The 18,217-nt window shown below is 41.2% G+C and overlaps 5 non-coding genes across 5 annotated transcripts; all 5 read right to left on the reverse strand.

Annotated features, from left to right (window-relative positions):
- Positions 1-1,160: 1,160 nt before the first annotated feature.
- Positions 1,161-1,232, reverse strand: trnap-ugg. The gene has a single exon. It is a non-coding gene; the product is annotated as a tRNA-Pro (tRNA).
- Positions 1,233-2,069: 837 nt separating this feature from the next.
- trnap-agg lies at positions 2,070-2,141 on the reverse strand. Its single transcript has one exon. It is a non-coding gene; the product is annotated as a tRNA-Pro (tRNA).
- Positions 2,142-7,478: 5,337 nt separating this feature from the next.
- Positions 7,479-7,550, reverse strand: trnap-agg. The gene has a single exon. It is a non-coding gene; the product is annotated as a tRNA-Pro (tRNA).
- A 1,347-nt stretch (positions 7,551-8,897) lies between these two features.
- On the reverse strand, positions 8,898-8,969 carry trnap-agg. The gene has a single exon. It is a non-coding gene; the product is annotated as a tRNA-Pro (tRNA).
- A 7,867-nt stretch (positions 8,970-16,836) lies between these two features.
- Positions 16,837-16,908, reverse strand: trnap-ugg. The gene has a single exon. It is a non-coding gene; the product is annotated as a tRNA-Pro (tRNA).
- Positions 16,909-18,217: the final 1,309 nt, after the last annotated feature.

Here is an 18,217-nt window from a genome sequence, read left to right on the forward strand (position 1 = left end):
TCCAATAATTAAATCTAAAACAATGTTTTTTTTTTTTTCATTGGCCCTAGTTACACATAGACTTGTTTGAGGTAAGCTGCCTACAAATGAGCAGTGTCAGCATTATCAGTTATTTTTACCCATTTCATTTGTAGTGTTGGAGGCTTGTTTGATTCCTGATGCACACAGTGGGGCAGCTTATTGTCACAGGGCTCACAGGGTTTTTTTTTTTTCTTGGAGGAAAGTTAAATGGGTTTATTGAATGTTTTGAAACGAGAAGTTGTTTATAAAGCTGCCACTATCACATTGGGCAGCAACGCAGCGGGTCTGTAATCACGTTTAAGTTGTCACTTAAGAGCGTTTGAGTGTGGGTAGCAGTGAGAGAGGTGTGTGCATGTCTGCAGCAGAGTGATACCGAAATGACTAAGGAACGCTGACTTGCTGTCCCTCCCTGGCTGTTTGTGATCAACCCATTTCATCCTAGTTTAGGCTAACCTGTCATCCATCAATGTTTTCTTTTTATGGTTCATTTGATTGTAGTAATCAGGATCTTGGCGGAGTTGGAAGGCAGATTTGGGCTTGCGTGCAGCTGCTCGACCATCGAAGTCCAACCCATGGAGCTCCCGATGACCAGTTCTGGTGCTGATGCTGTTTCCAAAGGCAGTTTGGAGCTCCGTGGTGATCTTTACTTTAAGCAGTTCTGTTCCGTGAGCTTGTCTGGCCTCCTGCTCTTAGTTGCTCCGAGATGTTTTGTCTTCTCAACAACTTACAGAAGCAGTTCAGTCTTCTCTCTTGTGCTGCTGTTCCACTAGCATGTCTAGCTGCCGCACCTTTTTCAGCTACCGTCTTCAGAAATCTCTGGTTAGATGGATCTGATGCTATTAGGTGTAAAGGGGAGGGGTGGAAATGTTTGCAGGTTGAAACTGCAGGTTGGTGCTGAATTTGGCAGGGAAGATCTCCAGGAGGATGGTTGTTGATCTCTGCCTTGGACCATTGAGCTGATTGCCTTAAGTTCAGAAGTCCTAATTATGAGCAGGTGATGAGAGGGAACCTTATGATCAGCTCATTTTCGTCATGAGATGCATCTTGTCCATAATGTGGAGCACGCTGATCATGGGACAGGGAACCACTCCTGTAATAACTTCTTCCTGCTGTGCAGTTAAACTTTCTTGCCAAAATCTGGGCTCGTCCGGGATTTGAACCCGGGACCTCTCGCACCCAAAGCGAGAATCATACCCCTAGACCAACGAGCCTATAGACAGAGAGAACGGCAAATAGAGATAAATTTAGCTTCCACGTGTCACATAGACCTGTCTATGACACAGATTCTTGCAATTTAGGCGCCATCTATCGGTGACTGGTGGACACTACTCCCCAGCAGTCGCTCCATGCGGTCCCCGTTTTCTCTTCAGCTCAAGTATCACGCTTAGTGAGCTGGGCTTCATCATGAAAATTACATACAATGTAAACGTAAAAAGTGGAGACAGCAGCGACTTGCAGACCTGGGGTAGCAGCTCAGCTCAGCTCAGCCTCTGTGGCTCAGTGACTGGCTGCCCTGATCTCTACATGTCAGCCTCTGATATAAGATACCCATGTTTGTCTGTATTGCTGGGAAAACCACAACATAGACCAGCATGTGTGGTCACTGTGCTTTTGTGACTGTCGTTGTGAAGCAGATGTGACGAGACAAACCTTTACCAAGGCTCCCCTGTGGCCTGAGCCTCGCCCCTCGATGAGCGGAACTCTGAGCCACGCTGTTATAAGGTGGAGCAGGACGGAGGCTGATTGGACGTTCTGAGCTGGAGTAAAACGTGTTGATCTAAGCTGTTTATTTTGCTTTGCATTGCTTCGTTCAAGATATTTTAGTTCAAAGCAGTTAAATAGCTTATAATATGAGGGCATTCTAGTTGGAACTGGACCCACTTTTAGAGTAAATGCTAAAGAACAAGATCTGAAAACCCTCAGTCAATTTTTCATTACATTTCTTGGCGTTGCTGGAAGTTTAGTATCCCTTCACGAGCTCTGCATTGCTGTGCAGCTGTAGTGATAGGACTGCGTTCAGCGATGACAGACTTTTGGTCTCAAAAGCTGGGCTCGTCCGGGATTTGAACCCGGGACCTCTCGCACCCTAAGCGAGAATCATACCCCTAGACCAACGAGCCACCCGTCACTCGGGCGCCGTCTGCCGGTCACTGGTAACACTTGGGCTACAGTTTGAGCCCATTGACTGTGTCCCTCCCAGCGCATCCAGTGTCTTAGTGCTTCCTACTTTCCACGGTGTTTTCACCATTGGATGGATAAATGGATGTATGGATGGATAGATGGATGGATAGATAGATACATAGATGGATGGATGGATGGATGGATGGATGGATAGACAGATAGATGAATGCATAGATGGATAAATGGATGGATAGACAGATAGATGAATGGATAGATGGATGGATGGATAGATACTTTATTGATCCTGAAGGAAATTTAGCAAAAAAACAATTATTACTGCACAATCAGGAGTGACACGAATTTAAAACCACAAATATGAAAAATATCACATTTTCCTTTGACTTCTGTTTTAGTAGCTTTCATATTATTCTCTAATAGTTTCATCACGCAAACTGATGTGCACTGATTTTTTTCCCAGTGTAGTGATGTCTGGTTAGACTGTTAAAACTACATTACAACTGTAATTGTCAATGTGTCTATTTAGAGGATTTAGTTTTTTTGTTATTCTGCACACTCTTCAAGGGTTCTCTAGGGTTCTAACTCAAAATTGTTACATGACATTGTAGCAATAGCAGAACCCTTTTAGGTTCTGTATAGAATCATTCTGAGAAAGGTTTAATAAAGAATCATACACACTTTTTAAACATGGTTCTCTGAGCGTTGTCCTTACTGAAGAAACCTGGAAGAACCATCTTTTTAAAGACTGGTCCATCACCACTCTGCAGGAGGAGGGAAATGAAAGGATGAGCGGACGGAGTTTAGTCTTGCTAGGAGACTTCAGTGCTCGTGTTGACAGTGAGTGGGAAACCTGGGTGGTGTGATCGGGAAGAATGGCCTGCCTGGTCTAAGCCCAACGGTGAAATGTAATCAGACTTCTGTGCTAGTCGTGGATGGTCCATGATGAACACCAAGTTCAAACACAAGGGAGATACCAAGTATATTTGGTATCAGAGCACCTTGGGCCAAAGGTCAATGATTGGCTTTGTTGTCATTTCATTTGGCTTGGGACCATGTGGGCACTCGAGTGACGAGAGGTGCTGAGTTGTCAACCAATCACCATCTGATGCTGAGTTGGATCAGATGGCAGTGACCCCTGGTAGACCTAAGTGAATAGTGAGGGTGTGCTCCGGTTCATTGGCAAGGTCAATTTGCTGCACAGTGGACCCTGGTGGACGAGCCGGAGAGCGTGGGCATTGACGGAGCCATGGAAAAGTGGCCAGCTTTGATCTGGTGAGATTGTGTGTGTTTTGAGTGATAATAAAATTAAATGGCTGCTGTGACCTTCAGCTTTACCCCCAGCATCCTTCTCCTGGCCGGGGTAGCACATGGAGTGCTACAGTAGAATTAGGTAATTACAGGCAGCGTCTCAGCTAATGCTATTACTATACTTGAAGGTCGTCTTCTAGAGTGAAGGTCCTGTTCCCGGTTTTTCATATGAAGCGACTGACAGCCAGCCAATCACAACACGGCTCTAGAAATCACTAACCAATCATATGTCGGACCCGCCCACCACTGACAATTAAACAAGCAATTAAGCTCTTGCAGCAGAGGCTCAGTAGCCTGCAGACAGAGCAGTGGAGTGTGAGTAACTGTGGAGCGAGGTTTTCCTCGTTTGCGCATATTGAATTGGATTTGATGCCATTTCACAGTGAGTCAGTGTAACTTCTCTGTGAGAGCAGAGCTTGGGCTCGTTCGTTTGAACTGGAACACTCGGCTTACACTATCAACAGGTATCGGAAAGTTAGAGTCAGTGGATTTTCATGAGTACGAGAAAGTGAGCACGGTTTAGGCCCCATACCTGATACCAGTATCGGTAACGATGCATCATTAATATTCTTAATGCATCTTATCCATGGTAACCATTTTGAAACTGATCCTTCACGACCTGCAGTGTTCACATTAATGTGACATATTCAGTGTTATTTTTATAGCTTAAGCAGGTCATCATAACATAAACATTTAGATTAACATTAGATGCTAGTGGGTGGACTGGAATGTCTTGAGAGCATCAAACTGCTTAAGACATAATAATAGTGAATAAACAAACAAATTACATTGACAAAATGACAATGTCGTTTATTCAAATATTGAAAGTAATTTCCATGTGGGGGATCTATCATCATCAACATCATCATCATCATTTATTTATTTAATTTCAAATCCTGCCTCTGTACTTGACGATATATCTTTTGAAAGCTTGCCATCTCACTTGCGTGAGCTGCAGCTGATCTGTTGCGTTGAGACTTTTTTTGGTTACAGCATTAAAGCAGCAGTGGAAGCAAAGCCCCCTTTTAGCCACCCGAGTTATGAAAAGTAAGAAGGTCTGCCGTCATCAACAAAGCATCAGTTCATGGTGAAAATCAGAGTAGTTGCCAATCAGTTATGAGTCTGTAGTGATGAGCACGTCTTACTGTGATAGGCCAATTTGCAGACTAAACAGGCCCATAAATGTTCACTGGGTTCTTTCACAATAACTGTGAAATTATGGATATTTACTTATGTACAAAATCCAGCGCAACACTTTTTTCCAGTACATGTAATTTTAATACAAAATCTCTGGGTCTAATCTGGCCATTCCATTCTAAAGGCTCTAGCTATGCTCCTGCCTGGAGATCCACTGTGCTGTAGTAGGCAGTGGTTCTCGCGTGTGCTTCATAGCTGATATAGCTACAGTTGACTTGCAGACATGGATATGAATTCTTTCCAAGTTCTCTGTTGCTGTGACTGCTGTGTGCGCACTGATGGCCAGGCTTTAAAAGTAAAAGCTGGGCTCGTCTTACACAGGTAAGTAAAAGGCAACTAAAACTTTTATTGACTGCCACGTTTTACCTCCCTTCATGCCTTCCTGTAACATGGCGCCATCTATCAGTGACTAAACGCATTTAACTAGGGAGCCCCTGCGATGAAAAACAGTACATGTGACATGTTTTGTAAAATTCATGCATGCATGGTGTTAAGTTATATAAACTATATTCAAAATAAAGGGGTAACTAAAACCTAAATAAAGCATAGTTTGGCTCTTTAATGTAAAGTAAACTGGTTTGACTAAACCATTCGATTAAAGAACTGGAATCAGGTGAGCTCCCGCTTGTTTGGCATGACAAGCTGCAGCCACACTGGCCCAAAGATTGGACACCCCTGGTGTAGCCTTCGTCAAGCTAAGCAGCAGTCTCTTACTCAAAAATCTTTGAGCCTGGCTGGGACGAATCGTAGCGGATGGGTTTCTTTACAGTTGCCGGATCAATATAATGGAAATAAAAGATATTTAGATATTACAAACCCCACTGAGTATGTAATAATGAACTCTATCATGTAATAAACTCCACTGAGTATGTAATAATGAACTCTATCATGTAATAAACTCCACTGAGTATGTAATAATGAACTCTAACATGTAATAAATTCCACTGAGTATGTAATAATGAACTCTATCATGTAATAAACTCAACTGAGTATGTAATAATGAACTCTATCATGTAATAAACTCAACTGAGTATGTAATAATGAACTCTATCATGTAATAAACCCCACTGAGTATGTAATAATGAGCTCTATCATGTAATAAACTCCATTGAGTATGTAATAATGAACTCTATCATGTAATAAACTCCACTGAGTATGTAATAATGAACTCTATCATGTAATAAACTCCACTGAGTATGTAATAATGAGCTCTATCATGTAATAAACTCCACTGAGTATGTAATAATGAACTCTATCATGTAATAAACTCCACTGAGTATGTAATAATGAACTCTATCATGTAATAAACTCCACTGAGTATGTAATAATGAACTCTATCATGAAATAAACTCCACTGTGTATGTAATAATGAACTCTATCATGTAATAAACCCCACTGAGCATGTAATAATGAACTCCATCGTGTAATAAACTCCACTAAGTATGTAATAATGAACTCTATCATGTAATAAACTCCACTGAGTATGTAATAATGAACTCTAACATGTAATAAACCCCACTGAGTATGTAATAATGAACTCTATCATGTAATAAACCCCACTGAGTATGTAATAATGAACTCTAACATGTAATAAACTCCACTGAGTATGTAATAATGAACTCTATCATGTAATAAACTCCACTGAGTATGTAATAATGAACTCTATCATGTAATAAACCCCACTGAGTATGTAATAATGAACTCTATCATGTAATAAACTCCACTGAGTATGTAATAATGAACTCTATCATGTAATAAACTCCACTGAGTATGTAATAATGAACTCTATCATGTAATAAACTCCACTGAGTATGTAATAATGAACTCTATCATGTAATAAACTCCACTGAGTATGTAATAATGAACTCTAACATGTAATAAACCCCACTGAGTATGTAATAATGAACTCTATCATGTAATAAACCCCACTGAGTATGTAATAATGAACTCTATCATGTAATAAATCCCACTGAGTATGTAATAATGAACTCTATCATGTAATAAATCCCACTGAGTATGTAATAATGAACTCTATCATGTAATAAACCCCACTGAGTATGTAATAATGAACTCTATCATGTAATAAACTCCACTGAGTATGTAATAATGAACTCTATCATGTAATAAACTCCACTGAGTATGTAATAATGAACTCTATCATGTAATAAACCCCACTGAGTATGTAATAATGAACTCTATCATGTAATAAACTCCACTGAGTATGTAATAATGAACTCTATCATGTAATAAACTCCACTGAGTATGTAATAATGAACTCTATCATGTAATAAACTCCACTGAGTATGTAATAATGAACTCTATCATGTAATAAACTCCACTGAGTATGTAATAATGAACTCTATCATGTAATAAACCCCACTGAGTATGTAATAATGAACTCTATCATGTAATAAACCCCACTGAGTATGTAATAATGAACTCTATCATGTAATAAACTCCACTGAGTATGTAATAATGAACTCTATCATGTAATAAACTCCACTGAGTATGTAATAATGAACTCTATCATGTAATAAACCCCACTGAGTATGTAATAATGAACTCTATCTAGTGTGAAGGTGTAGGTCAGAGCAGGGGAGATGGCACCGCTGCTACCACAGACCTGCTGTTATGCCTGTGATTTAAGTCAGTCTGGTATACTGTGAGGTGTATGATGAGCTGGACCAGTTGCAGCAGGGCATTGTTAACACTGTCTAAGGCAGTGGATCCTCATGAGCACTTGACAGTTTCTGTTACAGGAGACCCGTTTGCTAAGTCTTTGATTGATGTTCACATTTTTGGAAGTAAAAGCTGGGCTCGTCCGGGATTTGAACCCGGGACCTCTCGCACCCTAAGCGAGAATCATACCCCTAGACCAACGAGCCACATGGATGAAGGTCGTAGTAGAAGTTTTTCAGAATTGCCACGTCCTACTTTGACCCCTTTTTCAGCATTCTTTTCATAAATTCTGGAAACCTGGGCGCCACCTATCGGTGGCTGAGGCTGTTGAAACGAGGGTCTTTCATGCAACAGCAGTCGTTCAGACTCTGATTATATCCCCTGCACATCATGGTATGTTTCATTATCTCCCTCACTGCACTCAGAACAAGTTACCAGGCTTTTGAACGACACTGCTCTCACTGTTTTGACTTTGTAAAACAACAAAACCTACACTGTCAAGACTGAAGTGATTGAAAAGTTGGGATCTAGATAGAAAAAGTCTTAATTCAGTTTGTTGTATATTGTTCCATAAAGGGTTGTTACAAACAAGATCATATATAAAACCATAGACAGCACATCTTCCATTCATCTCAAAAACCATGTCCCCGTGCATCAAATGGCTCTATATAGAACATTAGAACAAGGTTCTAAATAGAACAACTTCCTTTGCTAAGGTATATGATCTGAAGAGGGCTGTGAGATAAGCCTCAGTCCAGGAGACAGGACAGAGAGGAGAGCAGCTGTAAGAGCTGCAAGACAGGCTGGACAGAATGAGACCCTGGAGTTCAGAATGCAACACACGCTACATTCCCAATAAAACACTATCAGGCAGCAGGAGCTCAGGAGATCAGGAGATCAGGAGTTGCAGATCCACATCCAAGTCATTTTTACATCCATGCTTCTGGCAAGAACTCTACACTGTTAGAAATAAAGGTACCCTGGAGGTACATAATTCGTTCATCAAGGTACAAAGAGTGTAAACGTTCCCTCAAAATTACAACAGTGGTTTTAAGGTCCAATTGTGTACCTCACATAAGTATTTCCCAGTGGATAGATATTTATATCTTTTTATAAACTCATTAAAAACCATTGGATAAAAAGCCTGGATGTGAGACAGGGGGTGTGGAGCCAAAACATCTTAGAAAATATAATTTCAGTGGATTACGGTACAGTTATGCTCCATGAGTAAAGGTACTGAGATGTACCCTTGAGGGTACCACCACAGTGACAAGAAGGGTACTGCCCCAGTGACAGTGTCGTACCTTTTTTTTCTGTGGAAGGAGGGGAATGAGAGGAGCAGCCGAATGAGTTAAGTTATGGGAATTAAAGCTCACTTATACAATACTATATTAAATATTCACAGGGTGTGTGTTGTCCATTCCTCTTGTACACTGCAACGTGACAGTTGATGTTAGAGGAGATATTGAAGGCATTGTGTGATGATTGTTTCCCTGCTGTAGACTCAGTGTTGTGTTACAGTAACTGGAACGTGCCTTTTGGTATTAAAACTTGGGCTCGTCCGGGATTTGAACCCGGGACCTCTCGCACCCTAAGCGAGAATCATACCCCTAGACCAACGAGCCAGCCATACGGTACCCAGTCCAGTAAAAGTTTTTCAGAACTGCCACGCTCTGCATTGTACTGTATCCATATCTTGTAATGTGGCGCCACCTATCGGCGATTAAAAGCTCTGTAAAACTATTCTTTGCACTTAGTATTTTCCTTAATCACCAGACTCTGGATGAGCCCATCTGTTCATCAGCTGATATTCTCAGACAAAAACTGAAGTAAGAATCTGATGACCTGACCATTAGAGACCACTCGCTTTCTGACTGACACCTTTAGATCCAATCAGGAACCAGCAAATGCATACAGAAGCAGAACACCTGTTAAACCACTAGAATCCTTTATCCTGTGATACCAACCCATCAGTAAAACACCATTAGTGGCTTTTGGACACCGAGAACTGTTCGAAACTCAGAATGGTTTCTGTGATTTCTTTCAACAGGGCAGAGATTTGCACTCTTGTTCCTGGTTAAAAGTGGATATGAATAAGAACCCCAAAGCTCCTGTCCCTGTTGACCCCACGAGGCCACGAGTTTCAAGGTCGCTTGAAAAATAATACATGAGGATTTGCATTTAAAAAAAGAAAAGCTGGATTAACGTCAGAATTAAATACAGTCCACCTTGAAAAGTATCAAGTGCACTGCTATATTGATTTCCACCAAGGACCTAAAACAACATAAAATCAATGCAGTGGATCTTTTACTTTCCCTTTTGAAATGTTTTATGCATGCTCCTGTTGAAATGCAGTCTCGAGTGTGCAGTGCATTTCACTGCTGCATTTCAATGAGGTAAATGCATTTGAAGTACAAAAAAGAGGTCAAGCAGCATGAAAACTATATGACAGGGGTTGTACTTCTCACTTTGACACTTATTCTGCATGTCACAGTGGAAACGTGCTGTCATTTTCAGAGCATTTCAAAGTGCAGCGCATTTCATGTTTTTCCACTGTTTTCGATTTGCTTTTCAATTGGGCACAAATTGCTCTTCACATCTGCCTGTGCTGATGCTAAATGCCCCGTTCTGAAATATAGCTGTTATTTGTGAGTGAACGGATTATTTTCTGTAATTTCAGTGTAAGGGGATTACTACACTGACAGATAATTGTGCTTGTTAAAGTGTATTTCTGTCAATAAAATAAGATCCTTCCACTTAGTTTACTTTGAAGTAAATTTATCAAATCAAATCAAATCAAATTTATTTATATAGCGCTTTTTACAACTGATGTTGTCACAAAGCAGCTTTACAAAAATGGGAATCACAGCACAGAGAATCAGACAAAACACTGAACATAATATACAGAATATACAGAACCCCCGTGAGCGCTGAGGCAAGGAAAAACTCCCTCAGAGCTGGAGGAGGAAGAAACCTCGGGAGGACCAAGACTCACATCTAAAGGGGGGACCATCCTACCACTGGTCAGACAACTTATAAGTTAAACATTGAAAAGTCAATTTTACATCCACGCAGTTCTAATATATTCAGGTGTGTATAATCAACAGTGGAAACAATTAGAGTTCATATAGATTTGGATGTGATCTGTAGTGGAGAAGCTGCGTTCCAGAAACTTCCATCAGTCTGGTCAATCAGGGGGACAGGGGGACTTGAGGGTGGGACATCCATCAGTATTGGGCCGGACCGGTGGACAGTCAGTAACTCGGAGGAAGGAAAGATTTAGGAATTAGTTTAGACTGGATTTATGAAGAACAGAAAATGTAAAAAATGATCAGAGTGTGACTAATGACTCCGGCAGGTCTGAATATGACAGCCTAACTAAAGGGAGAGAGCCAGAAGGTAACATAGACACGGAGGCTCCCTGAGACACTGGCATTCACCCACTCCACCGTCCACAAACCTGAGTGACTGCATGTAGTGAGTGACAGCAGCACCAGCATCTCAGTTTACCCACAATTCACTATGTCCATGAACCCCTGGATCTGCAGCCTTATCTAAAGGGAATTAACATTAACTACCAAAAGCTAAACTAAACAAGTAAGTTTTTAGTCTAGACTTAAAGATTGAGACTGTGTCTGAGTCCCGAACATTATCGGGGAGATTATTCCAGAGTTGGGGCGCTTTATAAGAGAAAGCTCTTCCTCCTGCAGAGCTTCTCTGAATTTTGGGAACCACTAGGAAGCCAGCACCCTGTGATCTAAGTAATCGTGGTGGTTCATAATAGGAGATAAGGTCTCTCAGATACTCAGGAGCGAGCCCATGTAGGGCTTTATACGTTAACAGGAGAATTTTATAGTCTATGCGGAATTTGACTGGAAGCCAGTGAAGAGCTGATAGGACTGGACTAATATGGTCAAATTTTCTAGTTTTAGTAAGGACCCTGGCTGCAGCATTTTGAACTAGCTGAAGTTTATTTAAGTTACTGCTAGAACATCCTGACAGTAGCGCATTACAGTAGTCTAGCCTTGACGTAATGAAGGCATGTACTAATTTTTCTGCGTCATGTAAGGATAAAGCATTTCTTAGCTTGGCGATGTTACGGAGATGTAGAAAAGCTGTTTTAGTAACATTAGATATGTGTTTATCAAATGCTAGATCTGAATCTATGATAACGCCAAGATTTTTAGCTGTTGAACCAGGTGTGACTGAGAAGTCGGCCAGATTCAACATTAGGTGTGATAATTTATTTCTAGCAGCTTTAGGGCCTAATAGAAGAACTTCTGTTTTATCACTATTTAATAGAAGAAAGTTGTGTGACATCCATGATTTCACATCTTTTACGCAATCCTCCATTTTCTTTATTCTCTGTTTGTCATCAGGTTTGGCTGATATGAAGAGCTACGTGTCGTCTGCATAACAATGAAAATTAACATTATGTTTTCTAATAACTTTGCCCAGGGGGAGCATGTATAACGTAAATAATAACGGTCCTAAGATAGAGCCTTGTGGAACTCCATATCTAACCTTTGTATAATTGGAGGGTATATTATTTACCCTCACAAACTGAAAACGATCGGTCAAGTATGATTTGAACCACGATAAGGCAGTTCCAGTTATACCGACCATTTTCTCTAATCTTTCTAGGAGGATATTATGATCTATTGTATCAAAAGCTGCGCTCAGATCAAGAAGTACCAGTAAAGAAACGCAGCCTTGGTCAGCGGCAAGAAGCAGATCATTTGTTATCTTAACTAGAGCTGTCTCAGTGCTATGATGAGGCCTAAATCCAGATTGGAATTTTTCATAGATCTGGTTTCTTTGCAGATAAGAGCCAAGTTGTTGGGCCACGGCCTTTTCTAAAATCTTAGAAATAAATGGTAAATTTGAAATAGGTCTATAGTTAGATAGTACACTAGGATCAAGATTTGGTTTCTTGATCAAAGGTTTAATTACTGCTAGTTTAAAGGCTTTGGGAACATACCCCAGGTTTAATGATGAGTTTACTATTGTTAATAGTGGTTTAATTATGTCTGGTAATACCTGTTTTAATAGTTTTGTGGGAACTGCATCAAGTGTACAGGTTGTGCAGTTTGATGAGGAGATAATTTTCTCCAGTTCTAAATGATGTAGTGGGTTAAAAACTTCCAACCTGACTTCGGTAGCTGGATTTTGTTCTATATCAGCCACACCAGATGACAGACAAGATGTGCTATTTATCTGTTGAACTTTGTCCCGAATATTTTCGATTTTATTATCAAAATAGTCCATAAAAGCATTGCTAGTGTGGATTGCTGGAATCTGAGGATCAGTACCTGCCTGATTTTTAGTCAGTTTAGAAATAACACTAAAGAGAACTCTAGGGTTGTTTTTATTAATCTCGATCTGAGAGGCCAGATACTCTGAGCGGGCTTTATTAATTTCTCTTCTATATTCAACAATACTGTCTTTCCAAGCAGAGTGGAATACTTCCAGTTTGGTTGATCGCCATTTTCGCTCAAAATTTCGTACTAATTGCTTTAAAGTACGAGTTTGGTCGTTATACCACAGCGCAAGTTTTTTCTGTCTCTCTTTTTTGTGTTTAAGTGGTGCTACACCATCTAAAGTAGACCGGAAGGTATTTTCTAAACAATCAGTTAGTTTGTCTAGTTCTGCTGGGTTACCTGGAGAGTACACTATGGTTGATAAATCAGGAAGGTTATCAGTAAATTGTTGAGCGGTAAAGGGCGTTATTGAACGTTTCATAGAGTAGCTGGGGGATGTACGTATATTATGACTAAGATGAAGTTTAAAAGAAATAAGATAATGATCTGAGATTACTGAGGTTTGAGAAAGAATATCTAGGTTATCTATGCTAACACCCAGGGTCAAAACCAGATCCAGAGTATGATTACAGTAATGCGTAGGTCCTGTTACATTTTGAGCAATACCAACTGAGTCTAGAATTGATGCAAAAGCCTTTTTTAATGAGTCATCAACTTTTTCAAAATGAATGTTGAAGTCTCCTACTATAATTACTTTATCACTACAAACTGCTAAATCTGCAGCGAAATCACTAAATTCTTTTAAAAATTCTACATAGGGTCCTGGTGGTCTGTAAATATTAATTAAAGAAAATGCATTCTGTTTTGTAATTGGATTAATTATATTGATGTAAAGAAGCTCAAAAGAAGTGAAATTATCATAGTGTTTCTGATTGACAGCTAGGGAATTTCTAAAAATTATGCAGACCCCGCCTCCTCTACCGGACGATCTGGGGTTGTGTATATAATTATAGCCTGCAGGGGTGGCTTCGTTTAATGCTAAATATTCATCGGGTCTAATCCAGGTTTCAGTGAGGCACAACACATCAAATTTCTGATCAGTTATGATTTCATTCACTATTACTGCTTTTGAATTTAGAGATCTTATGTTAAGTAAACCAATCTTTAGTTTTGAAGTGCTAGTGCTACAGTCTGGATATGATTGTTTAATATACGTTAGGTTATTTAGATTTACTGTTTGAGTTTTTTGACATTTATGTTTGACTCGGGGGACAGACACAGTCTGAATACATTGGTATCTAGGTAACGTCTCTTTGCAGCTCACAGACGGTCGGTTAAGCCTCTCTGTCTGCGGCCTGGTCCCGGCTCCGGTTTGTCAGCAGCTTCTAAGGCTACTGCTACTCTGCCGACTAACTAAGAGACTATGTGCTATGCTGCACGAAAGTAAGGCAGCACCATCCCGCGTGGGGTGGACACCATCCCTACCTAAAAGACCAGGCTTGCCCTCAAACATTAGCCAGTTGTCTATAAAGCCCACATGATTGTCCGTACACCACTTGGACATCCAGCGGTTCAGCGAAGAAAGCCTGCTGTAAGCTTCATCGCCACGCCTCATTGGGATGGGGCCAGAACAGATTACCTCTTCGGACAGCGTCTGGGCCTGTTTAACCACCTCTTTAATATTAGCCTTAGTTACTTCAGACTGCCGCAGACGAATATCATTGGCCCCTACATGAATAACTACCCTCGAATATCTCCTATTTGCTAACAGCCTAAGGTTGCCACTAATGTCCGGTGCTCTGGCTCCCGGTAAGCAGATAACTCTAGCCGCTGGTGCCCCTAAAGGAGTAGCTAATTTCACGTGCCGGACGATAGAATCTCCTATCACCAGAGTACCTTTAACAGGCTCCTCAGCGGGTGCTTCACTGAGCGGGGCAAACCTGTTTGACACGTGAACTGGGGGAGCATGGTGTACAGGTGGGCTGGCTGTGGCCTTTGCAGTAGCATTAGCCTTAGCCTTTCGACTATGCCGCCGAGACGTTACCCATTCGCCCTGCTGTGGGGGCTCTAAGGCCGGAGTCGAGGGGGTACTAGCTCTCCCTGGTGTACCCGGGGCTGCTAACAGTGACCCTTGCTGTCTATCCCTTATTAAACCCCGGATACGCAGCTCTAACTTGTCCACCTTCTCTACCAGGCAGTTAACTAGCTTGCACTTTGAACAAACACCACTATCATTATGACTATCGGTGGAGAAGGGGTCTAAACTAAACATGCCACACTCTGAACAAGAGAAAAACCCAGCAGTAGCCATGACAAAAAAGCACTCACCTTGTTTCAGTTGAAATTAGAAACTAACACAAACCAAACAGCAGCAGCAAACAGCTAATCCAGCAAACCTGTGGAAGAAGTCTGTAAAAGTGAGCTAAGAGTGGATTAATAGGTGGGTAGAGCAAAGTGGAGGCAGGCTAAAGGTGGATTAGTAAGTATGAAGGGTGAAAGAGGAAGAAAACAGGGGTAAATGTAGAAATTGAAGTAAATTAAAGAGAGCTAGCAATCAGCACACCACCAGCAACAGCAGCAAGACAGTAGCAGAGAGCAGACCAGAGTAGCAGAGAGCATGTTCACAAATCAGTTTGAGATTGAGAAGTATTAGACATATTTCACTGATTATTTCATTTTTTTGCAGTGTTGTCAGTTGTGCCATTAAGGAGCCCATAAACACAACTCATATAAAATGTGTATCAAGAGGCCCCATTCCTGTCTTTTGCCTAGAGCCCCATAATCACTAAAGGCACATTTTCACCTTGTCTGGACTTGTACATTCATATTTGATGCACTGACTGAACTGAAGACTTCACTGAGCGAATCGCAGATAGAAACGGTTGCCAAGCAGTGATTAGAAGGCCAAGAAAACAAACAGTACTTGAGAGCGATATATAGACCCGGGCAAGTCATTAATGATTTAATGATGCATTTGTTCAAATTTAATCTGCATAACTTTAGCATCATCCTTGCATTAAATTATTAGTCTCTGAAGGGCAAAGGGGCACATTAAGATTATAATACAACAATAATCCAGACATTATGTTGCTTAATAGGCAGAGCCGGCACTGACAGCAGCACACTCACGCACACACACACACACACACACACACACACACACACACACACACACACACACACACACACACACAAATATATTCTCATTCTTGCGACTGGTAAAAATAGCAAAAGTTAGGACACAGTGGTTTGTTTTGTCCTCCCACTGTCCAAAGACATACAGTTGGGTGAACTGGACATGATACATTGCCCCTAGTTGTGAGTGTATGTGTGTGATTGTGTGTGTCTATCTGTCTGCCCTGCGATGGACGGGTATCCTGTCCAGGGTGTATCCTGCCTTCCGCCCAATGACCACCGGGACAGGCTCCAGCACACCCCACGCCCCTGAGGGAGAAGCGGCTTAGAAAGTGTGTGTGTGTGTGTGTATGTGTGTGTGTGTGTGTGTGTGTGTGTGTGTGTGTGTGTGTGTGGTTTGTTTTGACAGTGATGATGGACAGTTTTGTCAATTAGTTCAAACTGCTGTCCCACTGTAAAACTGTTTAAAAACCAATTAAATATTCAGATCATAAACTCTGACAATCTGTTTCAGTAAGCAGAGAGGTCTGTCTTTATGATATACTTCATCTTAAAATGCAACGCGGTTGTTCCAGGAGGCCGTAACCACGGATGTAACCACATGAATATTTTTAATTACTCTAAATTTAGACATTCTATACATTAATAACAGCCCAATGAATGAAACACTCTATGCCCAAATATTGCTGCACTCAGTGTAATGCTGTGATACATCTAGTAAGCGAACAGCTGGTTCTCGTAGTCGACGTGATGGTTCAGGAGAAATGAGCGACTTCAACAAGGGCCAAAAAGTTTTGCCCAAACAACTGGGTCAGAGCATCTCTGAACTGGCAAGTTGTCTGAGCTGGTCCTGGTCAGCAATGGTGAGCTGCTGTGGCCTTCTCCAGATCCATTTAAGCTTCTGTGGGATTTGCTAGAACAAGAAGTTCAATCTATGCTGGCTCAACTTACAGGACTCAAAGGATCCACTGCTAACATCCAGATGCCAGATACAACAGGACGCCTTCAGGGGACCATGACGTTTTAGCTCCTCGGTGCATAATCAGCTGTTCTGGTGTGTTGAAGCATTAAGAAGTTTCTTTGGGAGTTAAAACGTGGGCTCGTCCGGGATTTGAACCCGGGACCTCTCGCACCCAAAGCGAGAATCATACCCCTAGACCAACGAGCCCTATATGGCAAAGATGCTCACCAGAACTTTTTAAGAACTGCCACGTCCTTCTGTGCCACGTTCTTCAGATTCTTGTGACTTGGGCGCCACCTATCGGTGACTAAAGCTCTGTAACTCGAGGCTCCTTTATCCTACAGCAGTGGCTCCCAGGCTCAGTCTTCTAGACTCTATGCTTTAGGTTGTATTTTCCTTCATGTTTCCTTCTGTTCATTAGCTGAAATTATAGAGGCAATCAGAAAAAAGAGTCAAAAACAGAAAATGTTCCTAAACGTTGTTATTATAATAGTATCGGTTGTGAACAGTTGATATTAATACGATTTTAAAAGGTTTTACATGATCTGTGATGTCCTGTGTTGCTCTGAGCTATGAGCTGTTTGCTTGCCTGCTGTTCCACATATAATAATAATAATAATAATAATAATAATAATAATAATAACGACAACAATTTTCTAAAACGCTTCTCCTTCAGGGTCGAGGGAGCCTATCCAGGCTGTCATTGGGCAGAAGGCAAGATACACCCTGGACAGGTCACCAGTTCGTAGCAGGGCAGACAAACAGACATACACATTCACACCTAATGTCTTTGGACTGTGGGAGGGAACCCACGTAGACATAGGGAGAACATACAAACTCCACACAGACAGGACCCCAGTCACCCGGCCGGGGAATTGAACCCACGCCTTTCTCTCTGTGAGGCCACAGCACTACGCATGCCCAACAACAACAACAACAACAACAGTTGTTGTTTCCTATGCTGATTAATGCTGGATGTACTAAGAAGTTCCACTGCAGTACTCAGTACTGAAGTAAATGTTTAATGTGCTTCCCTTTTATTTCTGCTCAAGCTGTTTTGGGGAAGGTACTTTTGCCTGATTATTTTGAAGTATCAATACTTTTACTTGAGTATTTATGTAGGCTCCTCTGCCCACCTCTGAATCTGTTTATGGACAGTGTCAGTGTTTGTTTTGATGCTGCTTCTTTAAGTTCAGCCAATAGCAATATTTGCAGCTAACATTTCTGAAGAACATCAGGTTGTTTTGATACCCAGTTCATGTTAACGAGCTAAATATATTTGATGTATTAAAAAAGAGGTCAAACGACAAGAAACTATGTAACAGAGGCTCTTCGTTTGGGCACTTATTCTGCCTGTCACTATGGAAAAGTAATGCTAGGTGTGCAATGCATTTCATGGCTCCTACTGTAGTGATTGGATTTTCAATTCGCTCTCCATACCTGCATGTGCTGATGTTAAATGACCGATTCTGAAATATAGCCGTTATCTATGTTGATTGAGAAGTATTAGACATAT

The sequence above is a fragment of the Pygocentrus nattereri genome, chromosome 27, assembly GCF_015220715.1.
Source record: "Pygocentrus nattereri isolate fPygNat1 chromosome 27, fPygNat1.pri, whole genome shotgun sequence".
Classification (NCBI taxonomy): Eukaryota; Metazoa; Chordata; class Actinopteri; order Characiformes; family Serrasalmidae; genus Pygocentrus; species Pygocentrus nattereri.